This window comes from Felis catus, chromosome B3 (genome assembly GCF_018350175.1).
Source record: "Felis catus isolate Fca126 chromosome B3, F.catus_Fca126_mat1.0, whole genome shotgun sequence".
NCBI lineage: Eukaryota > Metazoa > Chordata > Mammalia > Carnivora > Felidae > Felis > Felis catus.
This window is the reverse complement of record NC_058373.1, coordinates 60,277,801-60,293,403: the sequence shown is the minus strand read 5'-3', so window position 1 is coordinate 60,293,403 and position 15,603 is coordinate 60,277,801. Positions and strand designations below refer to the sequence as shown.

At 40.5% G+C, this 15,603-nt stretch overlaps 1 protein-coding gene across 2 annotated transcripts in view; it reads right to left on the bottom strand.

The window, feature by feature from the left end:
- TTBK2 (tau tubulin kinase 2) overlaps nt 1-5,159 on the bottom strand; it is a 162,601-nt gene extending 157,442 nt beyond the window's left edge. Inside the window, exon 1 of one of the 2 annotated variants that reach the window (XM_011283046.4) lies at nt 5,027-5,159. The gene's annotated coding sequence lies outside the window, so the exon portion shown is untranslated. Of the gene's footprint in view, nt 1-4,597; nt 4,730-5,026 lie in introns of those variants that run through there. The other variant, XM_019832596.3, reaches the window with a different exon arrangement.
- Between the last annotated feature and the right edge of the window lie 10,444 nt (nt 5,160-15,603).

The following is a 15,603-nucleotide window of genomic DNA, read 5'->3' as shown; positions in this document are numbered from 1 at the left end:
AGCATTCTGGTAAAAATACATATAATGGCAAATAAATTTTCTATTTCAAACATTTAAAAATACCAATTCTTATTTTCATTAAGGTGCAAACTTTCTATAAAACAAAAATGCTGATTCCTAAAACACAGTTAAATCCTGAAAGCTTACCAGAGAGAGTGAAAAGTTACCACCTCCCATTCCTTTTTTTTTTTTTTTTTTAATCTTTACTTCTTTATTTTTGAGAGAGAGGGAGAGAACTCAGGGAGGGGCAGAGAGAAGGGGAGGGACAGAGAAAGGGGAAGGGGCAGAGAGAAAGTGAGACACAGAATCTGAAGCAGGCTCCATCCACGCTCTGAGCTGTCTGTGTAGAACCCAACTCAGGGCTTGAACCCACATACCATAAGATCATGACCTGAGCTGAAGTCGGATGCTTAACTAACTAAGCTACCCAGGCTCGCCTACCACCTCCTATTCTTCAGAAGACACTAAAACACCTCAGATTCTTTTCAAAGAACACTTAATTTTTTGTAATGTTTATTTTTGAGAGACAGAGAGAGAGAGCGTGCGCGCACACATAAGGGGGGCGGGGGGGGGGGGCGGAGAGAGAGCATAGGAAGCAGGCTGACAGTAGAGAGTCTGATGCAGGACTCTAACTTACGAACCATGAGATCATGACCTGACCTGAATTTGAAGGCTTAATGAACTTAACCACCCAGGTGTCCCATAACACTTAATTTTTTACCATGGGAAGTTTAAATCTAAGGGAAAGTGAATTTCTTAATACAATAAAAAGGAACTATCAACATCCCAAAACATCGAGGATCTCATATACAAAGGTTAAAAAAAAAAAAATCATGAAAAAAACTCAATACAAGTCCAACTCTTGATTTCACCTGAGGTCATGATCTCACAGTTTGTGAACTCCATCTCTGCATAGGGCGCTGTGCTGGCAGTGCGGAGCCTGCTTGGGACTCTCTCACTCCATCTCTCTCTGCTCCTCCCCTGCTTGTGCTCTCTCTCAAAATAAATAAACATTAAAAAAAAGCAAACAAACAGAACAGGGGCGCCTAGGTGGCTCAGTCAGTTGAGCGTCTGACTTCAGCTCAGGTCACTCATTATCTCACTGTTTATGGGCTAAAGCCCCATGTCCAGCTCTGTGGTGACAGCTCAGAGCGTGAAGCCTGCTTCAGATTCTGTGTCTCCCTCTCTCTCTGACCCTCCCCTGCTTGTGTTCTGTCTCTTTCTCTCTTAAAAATTAACAACCATTAAAAAAAAAAGAACATATAAAATAACCACAAAGAGAAGAATAATTATGTTTACCATAGTCATAAAACATAAATGAAAATATACCAAGAAATCTGCTTAAAAATCACCGATTTAAAAGATGAAATTTTCTGGCAAAATTGACATTCACATTACGTAAATAATTTAATTTCAGTATGTATTTTAGAGATTTTTATTTTTTTTAAGTAATCTCTACACCCAAGATGGGATTTGAACTCACAACCCCAAGATCAAGAGTCACATGCTCTACCAGCCAGCCACCCTTCAACCTGTATTTTAAATCTACAATAAGATCACCAGATATTAAGGAAGACAGAAACTTTTTTTTTTCGAGAAAGAGACAGAGAGAGAGAAAGAGCACAAGGGGCAGGGGAGAGAGGCAGAGAAGGAGAAAGAGAGAGAGAGAGAGAGGGAGAGAAAAAGAGAGAGAGAGGGAGAGAGAATTGCACACAGGCTCCATGACCAAGCAGAGCCTGACACGGGGCTTGATCCCACAACTTGGGATCACAACCTGAGCTGAAATCAGAGTCCAACGCTCAAAAGATTGAGCCGCCCAGGCACCCCAAGGAAGACAGTAACTTCTGAGTGGCAATACTATATGTGTTGTTCATATGCTCAAAAGTTAGCTCTAAAAAACTCAACTTTTTCATACAGACTTAAAGACTCTTGTCTCAAACATGGAAATATGACATTTAACCTGAAAACACTGAACATTTACAAATAAAAGTTATAAAAGTATTTTCAACACAAGGATTCTATCCACTGAAGCCTCAGGTGGGGCGGGGGGAGGGGGGGTTGGAATCCACCACTGCCATCGCTATTATTTACAATACACTGCATAACAACAACAAAAAAAGGACGACAAGGAAGTAAAATAGCATAAATATGTTTAATTTCAAAAATTCATACATTGAAGATATCCTGCAATATTACTAATCAAATAAACGAACACAACTCCAGCTATATGTTGAGTATTTCTCAAAAACCTCAAGAAGAGAAAAAAAAAAAGGAATACATGACTAGAACCATTGTGAGTAACTTAAATTGTAAAGTTCAAATTATAAAGCCCAAATTGTAAAGTTGTTTGTCACATATCTATAAAAGAATTTTTCTACCGGAGACTTCTTTAAGAGTGGGGAAGGATGTAAGCTATATTTTCCATTAATTCTAAAAGGCTATTTTATTTCGTGAATCAATTCAACCCACACTAGTTCAATAATGGTCATTAAAATTTTTCCCTTGTTATACATTGCTTTTTGTTTTTAGGCAACAAACATTCATTAACTCACAGAGTTTCTGAGGATTAGGAATCTAAGAGTGTCTTAGTTGGGTGGTTCCAGGTCAAAGTCTCTCACAAGTTGCAATCAAGTTGTCATCTCTATAAAGTACTTTTTAAGGTTATAAAATATAAAGAATTGACTGCCCCTGTCAAAGTTAGATTCCATGATAGTGAACTAAGCTCTGTAAGATTTGTTTACATTGAAAAACCAACAATCTATCACTAATTATCACCTTTTAGCCCATTTTTTTGAGGTAAAATACTTTCAAATTTGTCTAAATTATACAAACTTCACTTCCAACTCTACATTTAAAACTATTTGAAGCCCTATTATAATTGAGTTCAATTTGCTAAAGCAAATGAGCGTGTTCTCATGGAGATTTCCTGAGGCATTAAAATAATCAGTATTTTTTTAAGTCAAAAAAAGGACACAAAATCTGAAATCATATATAGTACAATAGAGAATTTACTAAATTATGTATTAACCACAGTACAAGAGCATAAGCAAGATCTATTATTTTTAGCTCCTTACTGAAGATCAGATTTATTTCAATTTGGTATTATAAATTAAATTAATGAAGCTAGGGACTTCAATTTCTTTTATGTTTCTAAAACTGAAAGAGAAAAAAACATTTCCTAACATTCTATCATAAAAGAATGAGAAACTTTCCTTTATAAGCACGCTTCAGACATCCCTTTCAGTGCCTTGATCAAGATACATCATACAGGAAAACATAACTTTCTAAATTAAAGGTTCCTTTTGGTATGTTTTCAATCTGAATGGATCACAATATGCCATGGAAATGAGTACACTTATTATTTGAAAAATTTCTAGAGTTAGTTCTTCAAGATTAGTCATATTAGTAATATTTGTCAACATTACTGTTTCTTTATAAGAAATACATAACATTCAATTCCCTCGATACTTTAAAATCAATCTCCCATCTCTCCTTTCCCCCCAAAGAGAACATTATTCTACTGAGCCAAAAGAAAACAGCAAACACATCTTTCTTTGTGGTCTATTCTGGCAAATCAGTGTTTAGAAACCAATGCAACTGTTATTAATGGCTCAGAACACACATTAACAAAACACAGAGTGGATTCTCCCTGCGTGTATGTGTACATGCGCCCATTCATAATAATGTGATCCTCGTGTATTTCAGTTTTTTTGGATTTCAAAATCTCAATTTCTACTGAACACCAAAACATCTTTACATAATACATAGACTATAAGAAAACTGCTCTCTCTCATGTTTAAAGAACAATTTCTAAAGCTAAGGATGAGAAGAGTTAATACCGGGATTGCTGCCACCTATCAACTTTAATTCAAAGCAAAGTACAACTCAATGTCATTTTTACCTCCAATGCAGCCACGACTGAAACAAAATTAACTTCACTGTGAGACAAAGTATCCTGGCATCCAATGGATTATTTACTTCTCTGATTTGACAGTACAAACGTGTGGAGTCTTTTGTCCCTCCCACAGCACCCAGGGTGTCAACATCATCTTAGTCCAGGCAGATGGCAGGCAAATCCTTCAGGTCATTACTTTGCACCTTAAATACCAGAAAGTCATGGCCTTCATTGTCGTTACTCACAGCAAACAGACTGCATAGTCCCATGCCTCCTTCTATTATATTTGGGGAGGCGGGGTGCGAAAGAAGCGCTCAGTGTATCCTGAGAACCCTCTGTGCTCAGCCCTGGTACCAGAAGCTGCATAAATACAAGCAATATATGGGTCACCTACAGAGAGAGAAACAGACGAAGCTTCGTGACCCTCCAAGTTCAGTCAAGACACCGAAAGGCTCTCGGGAAACAGGGCACAAGCCTTCGGGTAAACGGTGTAGAAGCAGACTGTCTCCGAGGTGGAGTGACTAGGTCTGGCACAAGCCCAGGGCGTGGGCAGCTACCGAGGAGACTCTCGTACCCTTCCCCTCCGCACCAGGGTCGGTCACTCCGCGAGGGGTGCGGCTGGAGGAGGGGGTCAGGACTGGGGGAGGGCGGGGCCCGGGGCACCCCAGAGGCGCCCGGGGGGTTCGGGGGGGTGTGTCCTACCTGGGCTGTGGCGGACGCAGGGATTTCGGGCGGAGGGCTCGGATCCAGCTCAGGACCAGGACCGACAGGGATCAACCCTCAGCAGGCGGGACCGCCGCCGCCTGCCCATCCCCCGCCGCCGACTGCGGCGGGAGCCGAGCGCGGCTTCGAGGGCCGGCCGGCTGGGTAGTCCCCTCGGGTACCGTCCGCGTTTACTGGCGGCGGCGGCGGCTGCGGCTGCTGTTAATGCTGCTGCTGGCCGCCCCCAGCCGCTGCTCTTGTGCCAGCCCCTGCTCCTCCTCCTGCCGCCGCCGCCGCCGCCTCGTCCCCACCGCTCCCATCGCCGCTGCGGCGACTACTGCAGCGCCCGCTGACCCGACCCGACGTTATTCTCCCCCTTCGCAACCCGACACAGCCTAGCCCACCTGCCCTGCCAGTGCGCACGCCCACCTCTCCGCCGCAGGTGCTGATTGGAGAGCACGACCCGAACCCGCCACGTCGGTTGGCTGGTCCCATTGCCTATCACGACGGGGGCGGAGAGTCAGGCAGAGAGCGTCTCCGCCCCCCACCGGAGAATTGCCGCTATCTTCAGGTTTGCCTGAGAGGGCGAGTTACCGGGAAAGGAGCATCACAATGGCAGCGCGCGTGCGCGCTGGAATTCTGGGCCTTGTAGTTCCAGCCACCGCCGCAACTGCCCGTGGGTCCGGAGCGTAGAAGTAGAGCTCCTGAGACTAGTGGTTGGCCCACGTTGGTGTCCTCTTAGCTCAGTAGTTAACTCGCTTATAGAGGCATGATTGTGACCCCAGGTTTGGGCTTTTTGGAAGAAAATTGGAAATGCGTTGTCACGATACGAATTTACACTGAAGGAGTCACGAAGAAGGGCCCCAAACCGTGAGGCCCTACCATGCCACCTCCTCAGAACCAGAGCTGCCAGGATCTGGCAAATTGGCGCCATCCCCAGAACCGCCTAACAGGAAGCTAATCACCGGCGGGCACTAGGAAGAGGCCTAATGGTAGAAGGAGGAAAGGAGACCGAGACCTCCAGAAAAGACTACCAGCCTGGAGCCCGAAGTGTCCTTACTGCAACCCGTGAAAAACGAGGCTTCTTTACCTTTTTCGAACACCACTAGCAAAGGATACACAGCCCTTGTGAGGGCCAGGATGGGCATCGAAGCAAGACAATTGCGGGAGTCCCTCGAAGACTTTCAAGGAAAAGCGAGGAGAGCAGCGCAATGAGGCTGTGTGGGATAAATTTGTATTAGGTGTTGATTGTGTCAAGCTCTTTGGTGACGAGGAAACCTTAAGATTAAACCTCTCTCCCATCCTTACCCACCAATTTAGAGAAGAAAAATCTCAAAAGAAGTTAAGCAACTTTCCAAGGCCATAAAACGAATTAGTGGCCAAGCCAAAACTCAGGTCTCTTGTTTACTTGTTGTTTTTCAATTATTTATTTTATTTTCATTTGAGAGAGAGAGCGCGTGAGCGGGGCAGAGCAAGAGAGAGACTCTTAAGCAGGCCCCTCATTCATGGCACAGCTGGTGGCAAGGGCTGGATCCCACCATCCTGGGATCTTGACCTGAGCCAAAATTAACAGTCAGATGCGCAAGACTGAGACACACAGGTGCCCCTAATTATTTACTTTAAGTAATCTTTATACCCAACATAAGACTTGAACTCACAACCCCAAGATCAAGAGTTGCTCACTCCTCTGCTTGAGCCAGCCAGACACCTCAAAACTCAGGTCTCTTAAACTTACTCCTGTGTCCAATGCTTTTTTTTATTTAATAATCAAAATGACTCCCAGGAGTCTGCCATGGACTGAAAGGATGCAATGACTTACAAGCTTCATCTTACATTAAATATTTTTCTTCACTCAAGTGACATTATGGTTGAAGCTAATTAATTGGGAGTATGGAAAGGTTAATAATAAATCCTATGTTCAATCTCAGAACTGTTATAGAATCTGTTTCTTCTTATTCAGGAAATGCCACAGCCTCTCCACGTTCTTTAAAAAAAACAACAGACACCTCTGTCATGCCTAGATCCTTGGGTAAAAAGCAGGACAAAGTGTACATTATGCACATTAAAGGCAATTGATGATGACGCAGCTTATCTTGTTCTGTTCAAACTTAAAGAAGCCAAATTGTTTCCTTTCCACTGATTAAAACCACAAGTTGTTTTTCCCATTACTTTGTCCAACGGAATATAGTTCACTTCAGAATATCGGCTGGGCAAGTAATTTGAATTGGAAAGGATTAGGGTTTCTGCAAATGTTTTTCTTTAAAATTAAAGAAGTTTATGGGGGAAAAGTTCAGATTCATTGAAATTATGCCTAGCAATATTTCAAGTGGCTATTCTCAGTTCAAGATAGTATTTTTCACTCAGCAAATACAGTGCGTCCTCTTCAAGCTACCCAGATAAAATCTCTGCTATCATGGGTAAGAGTTTTAATTAATGTATTCACAGAACTATTATTTTGTTTATTTTTTTTTTAATTTTTTTTTCAACGTTTTTTATTTATTTTTGGGACAGAGAGAGACAGAGCATGAACGGGGGAGGGGCAGAGAGAGAGAGGGAGTCACAGAATCGGAAACAGGCTCCAGGCTCTGAGCCATCAGCCCAGAGCGCGACGCGGGGCTCGAACCCACGGACCGCGAGATCGTGACCTGGCTGAAGTCGGACGCTTAACCGACTGCGCCACCCAGGCGCCCCTATTTTGTTTATTTTAAATGAATCAGTAGGTACAGCTGGATTCTCCAAATAGGGAAAGATGATTATTTTTCTGATTGTTATTTTGTAACCAACTCCATTTGCAAATCCATGAAGGGTAAGGTAATAGCAAAGTATGTGAGAAAACAATCCAGTAGCTGCGTATCGAGAACAACAAAAATTTTTTAATGCAGTGCAGAGGGAATTGCTCTAGGATGAGTATCTTAAGAATAGGGTAACAGTGTATCTCAGAGTAGGAAGTGTAAGAATTAATAGACAGTAATGAATAAATAAATAAATAAATAAATAAATAAATAAATAAATAAATGGTGAAAATGCCACAGGAGTAGGAATCCTATGATACCGGACTGGCCAAAGAAAAGCTCACCAGGTCACCCTTTTCCTTGGTCTTTTCCATTTAAGAAGTATTGAGGCAGCTCTTTCTGCCCATGGGTCCTGTCTCTGTGCTTTAATAAAATCACCTTTTTTAAGCCAAAAAAAAAAAAAAAAAAAAAAGTACTGAACTGTCCCAAAAGGTATTTTTCAGTTAGAATAAATGGCAAGGTAATATATTACTGAAGAGCTGGTACTAGAGTTAAGGAATCCCTTTTGAGGTAGGTAGATAGATAGATAGATCTCAAATATATATGTATATTTGAGTGTATCTATTTATTTTGAGAGAGAGCAAGCAGGGGAGGGGCAGAGAGAGAGGGAGAGAGAGAATCCAAGCAGCCTCCTTGCTGTCAGCACAGAGCCCTATGCAGGGCTTGATCCCAGAAACCATGAGATCAGGACCTGAGCTGAAATCAAGAGTCAGACGCTTAACCAACTGAGCCACCCAAGCACATATATATATGCATACACATTTTTTAAAATAAATGTAGTGGCCAGCCTCTAAAATGGCCTCCAATGATCCCTTCTTCCTGATATGTTCACCCTTGTGTAGTTCCTCCCATACTGAATTGGGCTAATCTGTGTAACTAATAGACTTTTCAGAAATTATGGTATGTAAATTCCAAGACCATATTATAAAAGACTTTGCAGTTTCTGCACTATCAACAAGAACCAAATTATTGCTTATTAGAGCCCTAATGTCCATTGACTAATGCATGGATAAAGAAGATGTTGTACATATATACAATGGAATACTACTTGGTGATCAAAAAGAGGGAAATCTTGCCATTTGCAACAATGTGGATAGAACTAGAATTATGTTACTAGTATTAATACTAGTATTATGCTAAGTGAAGTAAGTCAGAGAAAGACAAATACCTTGCGATTTCACCCATATGTGGAATTTAAGAAACAAAACAGGTGAACATAGGGAAAGGGAAGGAAAAATAAGATAAAAACAGAGAGGGCAGCACACCATAAGAGTCTCTTAAATACAGAGAACAAACTAAGGGCTGCTGGGGGGGGGGGGGGCGGGCAGTGGTACAGGCTAAATGCGTGATGGATACTAAGGAGGGCGCTTGTGATGAGCACTGGGTGTTGCATGTAAGTGATGAATCACTAAATTCTACTCCTAAAACCATTATTACATTAATGTTAAGTAACTCAGATTTAAATAAAATTAAAAAAAAAATAAAGACTTTGCAGCTTCTGCTTTATGCTCTCTTGGATCACTTTCTTAGAGGGAAGCCATTTGCCGTAACATCAGGATGTTTAAGCAGGTGGCCCTTAAGAGTGGCTACCTGGCCAGGAACTGAGGCATTTCAACAGTCAGCACCAGATTGCCAGCCATGTTAATGAGCCATTCTTGAAAACATATCCTCCACCCTAAGCCAAGCCTTCAGATGACTGCAGGCCCAGCTGGCATCTTGACTGCCATCTTGTGAGATACCCCAGTCCAGAACTACCCAGCTAAGCCATTCCCAAAATCCAGACCCACAGAAACTGTGTGATACGACATATGTTTACTGTCACTTTAAGCACTTAGTTTTGGAGGGCAATTTATCATGCAGCAATTCATAACCAGTGCAATAAAATTTACAAAAATAAGAGAATGAGGAATGATTCAAGTCTAGGGATATCTACCCTGGATAACTGAGTCTGAAGGAATGAGACTCTGGTCCTAGGATCAGTCTTAGAGCACATTCAAGGATAATGAGCAGATTTCAGATTTATGCTGATTCCCCACCTAGAACATAATAGCGCCTTTCAACACACATTTTTTCTCCTAGCACAGAATAAATCACATATTAGAGAATGCTTTTTCTTTCTCTCTACCTCCATTTGTGGCCTCCTCTACCGATCTTTAGACACCCAATGGTTTCCTACTTTCTAACTTCCCCCTAATCCAAACAGAAAACCATCTAGATGGGTTATTTATATCATTATCAGGAGGACAGCACCACATGGAACAAACTAGGGTGCAATTCAAGGAAAACAGACCCCTTCCCTTTTGCTTTCCACCTCTCTCTTCAAAAACAAATCTCACTATACCTAGTATACCTAGTATACCTGAAACTAGTCTAATGTTATGTCAATTATACCTCAGCAACAACAACAACAACAACAACAACAACAACAACAAATGTCAGAATTGTATACTTTAAACGGGTGGATCATATGGTATATGAATTCTATCTCAATAAATCTGTTTTTAAGAACTCTGCACAATCATTTGAAGCATGAAACAATAGTGAACTGGTGCTCAAGTATTTCCACAAACCAGGGAACAGCCCTGTTGATAAAATTTTTCATCAATCTAGTGAGCTTCTATTTAAATATTGCTTAATCCACTAAAAAAAATTTTTCAGGGCCCATTAATGCCAACTACTCTGCTAGGTACTGGGAAAACAAATATGAATAAACTCAGCCCCTGTCCTTAAGGGTTTCACGATGGATCAGCAAACATGCAAATCCTATTGCAATGCATTGCAGTAACAACAATGATAGAGGTATAGTCTGTATCATATATAGATGCTCTAGAACAGGAGTCAGTAAACTATAGCCTACAAGCCAGCCAAATCCTTAGGGTCCTCTGAAAGCTAGACCTCTTCAAGCCAGTGTTAGTTGCATTCTAATTTTGACAGAGATGCATTCATACCAAATATGTTAACTACGTCAAGTATTTGTGGGGTTTTGTTTTATTTTAGAGAGAGAACATGAGTGGGATCATGACCTGAGCCAAAATCAACAGTTGGACTGGGCACCTGGGTGGCTCAGTCAGTTAACTGTCTGACTCCTGCTCAGGTCATGATCTCACGGCTCATGAGTTTAGGCCCCGTGTTGGGCTCTGTGCTGACAGCTTGGAGACTGGAGCCTGCTTCAGATTCTGTGTCTCCCTCTCTCTCTGACCCTCCCCCGTTCATGCTCTGTCTCTCTCTCTCTCTCTCAAAAATAAAGATTAAAAAAAAAAAAGATTCTGTCTACAAAAAAGAAAAAAGAATCAGACACAACCAACTAAGCCACCCAGGCACCCCACAAGTATTTATGTTTTTGAAATCAACTTCATCTTTTGTTGTGAAAGGCTTTATAATATTTTAAATTTCAAGAAGAAATAAGCAAGAGAAACCTGGGGGTGGGAGGATATACTCAGTTTTGAGTATATGTATCTATTATCTTTTAACATATTGAATATCAGTTTGTGTTTGATAATAATTAAAATAGAGTGTAATATCAGAGAAGATGAACACTGATTAGAACTGGTAAAATTAGAAAAGAAACTAAAAGTTAGTTTGCAGTTGCATTTTTATTTATTTTTGGGACAGAGAGAGACAGAGCATGAACGGGGGAGGGGCAGAGAGAGAGGGAGACACAGAATCGGAAACAGGCTCCAGGCTCTGAGCCATCAGCCCAGAGCCTGACGCGGGGCTCGAACTCACAGACCGCGAGATCGTGACCTGGCTGAAGTCGGACACTTAACCGACTGCGCCACCCAGGCGCCCCTGCAGTTGCATTTATAAAATACTAATTATAAGCATGTTTTCATTTTTATTTTTTGAGAGAGAAAGAGGGGAGGGGCAAAGGGAGAGGAAGAGAATCTTAAGCACACTCCACACCCAGCACAGAGCCTGACACAAGGCTCAATCTCACAACCGTGAGATCATGACCTGAGCTGAAATTAAGAGTCGGACACTTAACTTACTGAGCCACCCAGGTACCCCTTTGTTTGTTTGTTTGTTTGTTTGTTTGTTTGTTTGTTTGTTTTGAGAAAGGGAGAGAAAGTGTGAACGGGGAAGGGGCAGAGAGGGAGGGAAAGAATCAAGCAGGCTCCATGCTGTCAGCGCAGAGCCCCACTCAGGTTCAATCAAATGGACCTTGAGATCATGACCTAAGCCAAAATCAGGAGTGGGTGGCTTAACCAACTGAGCCACCCAGGCACCCTTATAGTTAACAAATTACAAATGACAAAGTGGTGAGGTAATGTGATTCCTGGTGTGTTCCTATGATGGCCTGGAAAAGGTTCAGTGAATTTCAGTCTGGTTCAGCAATAAACTACTGGAAACATGGGACATCTTTCTGTGATTTTCAGGCTCTACTGCCTGGAAGACTAACTGGCTGGGGATGCTAATAGCGCACCCTAGTGATCATAGTATCCCACTGCCAGCTATATTGAAATAAAACAGAATGGTCTCTTCTATCTTATCTTACTGACGAAAGCAGATTTTCCAATGGCTAGGGATTTTTATAATTTTTAGAAACCTGATGATCATGATGACAAAGATGATCTTTAAAAATATTTTCCTGGTGGTGATATTTGGACACTGTATGTTCTGCAAAATAAAATATATTTGCAGATGCCAAATAAAATTCCCAGAAATTTATTGGGTATTTACATCAAGGTATTTTATGGTATCTTATGGAGGATTAAAAAAATATTAGATGTTGTTCCTATATAGACAATTTTGAATTATATTTTTTGATACATATATCTTATTTCTTTCTATAAGTATAGAAGAATCATTTCTTACACTATGTATTTTCCATACTTTCTTCACTTTGTATTTATTAAATACACTCGGTATTTTTAAATGAATGAATGCAAAAAATTAAATATTAATAATACAAAAATACAAGTGCCCTCATACTTTGTATTAACTTCCAAACAAGTGCTGTCACCACCTTTGGGTTTGTCTTTTTCTGCATCTTTTGTATTAAGATGATTATATATTGCTGTTTGATTTTCTTTACTTCTTACCCAGAAACATAACGAAGGATGATTATTAGAAAACAAACAGGGGCAGCACCTGGTGGCTCAATGGGTTAAGTGTCTGACTTCGGCTCAGGTCATGATCTCACAGTTTGTGAGTTCATGTCCTGCATCAGGCTCTGTGCTGACAGCTTAGAACCTGGAACCTGCTTGAGATTCTGTGACTCCCTCTCTCTCTGCTCCCTACTCCCTTTCCCCCAACTCACGCTCTTTGTCAAAAATAGACATTAATTTTTTTTTTAAAAAAGAAAAAAATTCTCTGTGATTTTTTTTCTACCTGTGTGGAGGTTACAGAAGAAAAGAGAAAGAGAAAAGAGAAAAATCCGGCTAAATTTACTGTAATAACAATATAGAGCCAGAAACTGGAGTTTTTAGGTTCCGGGGCCAGTCTGTCTTTATACACAGCATTCAAATAGGGTCCTTGCCTATTCTCAGCACTGCATCCATCATTGGGTGTCCATAAGCTTGCTCTGGTTAATTCATGGTTGCAAGTAAGTGTTGGTGTCTAGATTCAGTTGAAGATGAGCTCTAGCCTACCCTCTTGCGGAAAGATGCTATCCTTATACCTCCTTTTTTTTTTTTTTTTTTTTTTTTTTTGCAAAGTAAATTGAAGTTTTATTTTACTTGCTCACACAAATTTTTAAGGAATCCATTTCTGGAAAAATAAAAATTTTGAAACCTTCAATTCTAGTTGGAATAGGGAGTTTGGAAATAGACTCAACTATGTTTAATATATGATAAAAATGGCATTTCAAAGAGTTGAGACAAAGATAGATCTTTATAGAACTTGTGTTCAGATGACCAAAAACAGCCATTTGAAAAATATAAAAATAGGGGTGCCTGGGTGGTTCAGTTGGTTAAGCGTCTAGCTCTTGGTTTCGGCTCAGATAATGTTTTCACAGTTTGTGGGTTCAAGCCCCACATTGGTCCCTGCACTGACAGTGTGGAGCCTGCTTGAGATTCTCTCCCTCTCCCCTTTCTCTGCTCCTCCCCCACTTACGCTCCCTCTCTTTCTCAAAATAAATAAATAAACTTTAAAAAAAATTTTTTTTTAATTTTTTTTTTCAACGTTTATTTATTTTGGGGACAGAGAGAGACAGAGCATGAACGGGGGAGGGGCAGAGAGAGAGGGAGACACAGAGTCGGAAACAGGCTCCAGGCTCTGAGCCATCAGCCCAGAGCCTGACGCAGGGCTCCAACTCACGGACCGCGAGATCGTGACCTGGCTGAAGTCAGACGCTTAACCGACTGTGCCACCCAGGCGCCCCCAAAAAAAATTTTTTAAAGGAAAATATAAAAGTAAAATACGGCCACAGTCAAAAATAAAGTCCATATGGATCAGAGATGTAAATGTCAACAATGAAACTATACAAGCACTAGAAGAAAACATAGATGGGTTTCTTTAAACCTGGGTGAGAAGAAGCTTTTAAACTATGACTCAGAATCCAAATGTAATGAAAACAAACTGAAAGACTACTACAAAACTTTAAATATCTTTCCATGACATGAATCACCATAAAGTAAAAATGACCAAAATCAAATATTTGGAATGTGTTTCACAGATAAGAGATAATATCTTGAATATATTAAAAGCTCTTAAAAATCCAGGTTATGGAGGAGAACAAAAAACAATAGAAAAATGGACAAAACAAACATATTCACCACTTGGCTAAAATTAAAGAAGACTAACAGCACCAAACATTTGAGGATAGAGCAACCAGAACTCCCATATATTGCTGGTTGAAATGTAAAATGGTCCATCCACATTGAAAAAAATATATCTGGAAGTTTCCTTAAAACTGCACATACATTTCCCTGTTTTTAGCAATCTGACTTCTAGATATCTACCCAAGAGAAAAATATGTGTTTGCAAAAATACCAACTCAAGAATGTTTGGAGCAGCTTTATTTATGATAGCCCAAAGTAGGGAAAAGCGCAGGTGTCTGTCAATAAGAGAGAATAGATAAGAAGCTGTGCTATATTCAAAAAGAAATACTCATCAACAATAAGAAGGAACGGGACCACAAAACAACATGGATTAATCCCAGAAGCAATAGGCTGAATGAAAGAAACCTTACACAAAAAGTTCATATGATTCTATTTATATGAAGAAGTCTTACAGAAAATAGTTTATATTCTCCCAGTTATATAAAGCTCTAGAACAGGACACACTAATCTATGGTAGAAAAAAATTACAACAGTGGTTGCTATAGTGGTTGCAATCTCTGTGGAGGTGGGGAAAGGGATTAACTTCCAAGGGGAAGACAGATGATGATAATGTTCTGTATCTTGACAGAGCTTTAAGTTACACAGGTGCTTTTTGTCAAAACTCAGTGAAAGTAAACTTAAGATTTGTACATTTCATTCCAATTTTATACCCAAAGGAAAAAACCTGTAAACAAATATTGAATTCTAGCTAATTATATGCATGCTAAAATATACAGGGGGATATGTATTGATATCTGCAATTTACTTTGAAATGCATCCAAAAAATAAGTTGTATAGACGGATTAATAGAGGGACGGACAGATAGATATGTGACAAAGCAAGGATACTAAATTATTATTGGTAGAATCTAAGTGGTGGTATATAGATGATCACTGTAAATTTCTTTCAACTTTGAGGTATGTTTGAAAATATTCACAATAGAATATTTGAAAAAAAGATTTGACAAACATGTTAGTGAGCCATTTTGGAAATGGGTCCTCTGGTAGATGTCTACACAGGATCGGTGTGTGTGTGTGTGTGTGTGTGTGTGTGTGTGTGTGTGTGTAAATTTAGGGATTGTTCAATTCTACCCAGGGTTGAGAGGAATGGATTAGTTTTCTAGACTGATACAACAAATTACGAGAAACACAATGGCTTAACACCACACAAATTTATTATCTTAGAGTTTTGTAAGTCAGAAATCTGAAATGGGTCTCATTAGGCTAAAATCAAGATGTGAGCAGGCCTCAGTTCCTTTCTGAGACTCAAGGGGAGAATCAGATCCCTTGTTTTTTTCAGCTTCAAGAGGCTGCCCACATTCCTTGGCTTTTGGCCCCATTTTTCCATCTACAAGGTCATGGCACCGGTGGGCAAAGTCCTCATGGCACATCCCTTTGACCCACTCTTCTACCTCCCTCACTTTTAAGGACTCATGTGATTAGACTGGGTCTAC